The sequence below is a fragment of the Priapulus caudatus genome, unplaced genomic scaffold (assembly GCF_000485595.1).
Source record: "Priapulus caudatus unplaced genomic scaffold, Priapulus_caudatus-5.0.1 Scaffold63, whole genome shotgun sequence".
In the NCBI taxonomy this organism is placed as follows: domain Eukaryota; kingdom Metazoa; phylum Priapulida; class Priapulimorpha; order Priapulimorphida; family Priapulidae; genus Priapulus; species Priapulus caudatus.
The window spans coordinates 11,008-12,427 of NW_014577124.1; positions in this window are offsets into that span (position 1 = coordinate 11,008).

Below are 1,420 nucleotides of genomic sequence, written 5' to 3' on the forward strand. Positions count from 1 at the left end.
CCCGCCAACGTCGGACGGCGACGTAAATCGGAGAGCCGATATTTCGCGGGAGACCTAGCTGCTTACCACAGGGAGGAAAAAGAAATTCGCAGGGGCGACGGTAGCGCCGCTGAAAGGTCGGCCGACGGCGATCGCTGTATAGTGAATGGCCGACGTCGGACGGCGACGTAAATTGGATGGCCAATACGTCGCGGGAGACCTAGCCGTCTACCACAAGGAGGAAAGATAAATTCGCAGGGGCGACGGTAGCGCCGCTTAAAGATCAGAGGCCCGATACGTCGCGAGGAGACCTACCGGCCTGCCAAAAACGGGGAGTCTGCTACCTCGGGGAGAGAAACTAGGACGATCAGAATGGGAACAGTAAAAGAATCCCACGGCTAAAAGTGAATCTAGGGCGTGCGAAACCCGCGTGGCGCAATACAATGGGTGATGACGTCAGACTGCTGACAGTGGTGGCTCGCCCAGCATATAAAAAGGAGAGGCAGAGAGGCAAACTCCTTAAACGCGTGCAGACACCCATAGAGGAAAGGCCGAACAGAAGTAAAAAGAAAAACAAAACAGAGAGATAATGATAGGAGAGATGGTGGAAGATTTGAAGGGGGGATACGTGTGGACGTCGAGCAGCGATGGCAGCAGCCGTGACAGCAGCAGCGCCGAAGAAGAGGGGCTGCCCGCCCCTAGACCCCGTCCTCGGGCTACGAACCCACACCGAACCCCGCCCAGACGGCCCACCCCTCGCCTGTCGTATTGGCGTGGGCAAGTAAGGTGGTTGCCGAGGGTGGCGCTTCGGCAAGGGAAGAAGAGGCGGTCGCCACACCAAGGCGTGGAGGGTTGGCGGCCCTCCTTGCCCCTACCGTGCTCCCGGCGGCCGAGGGAGACGCCGTCCCCATACCGGGAGTGACGGCCGACGAGGGCGCCGTTGACAAGATGGCTGCTGACACCCCAGAGGGTGCTGCCTGTTCCCCATCGCCCGCTGACAGTGGCCGACGGGCGCCGCCATCCCCACCGCCGCGGCTAGCGACCAGCGATGGAGAGGCGATGGTCGACCTGGGGGTGGAAGCGGCGACCTTGCCGGCGAGCGAGGGTGAAGAGAGGAAGCGGCAGCGCCGTCACCGGGAGCGCAGACAAGAAACGTCTGCGCGGGAGGCTGCCGCGGCACGCGCGGTCGAGGAGGCCCGCCTCACCGAGGGGAGAAGAAGGAAAGCCCTAAAGGCACGCTATCGCCAGGAGCGAGCGAGGGCAACGGCCAACGCGGCGGCGGCAGTGGCGCTGCCGTCATCAACGCCGCCGGCGCGGTCCTCTGCCCCTGCGCTCCCGGCCGCCGTGAGAGCGCCGCCGGCGGAGCCTGTCGATACCGCCGCCGCCCGATGGAGGCTCGGTGGACGCCCGGAGCGGCCCCTCTTCGCAGGTGCCCCATTCC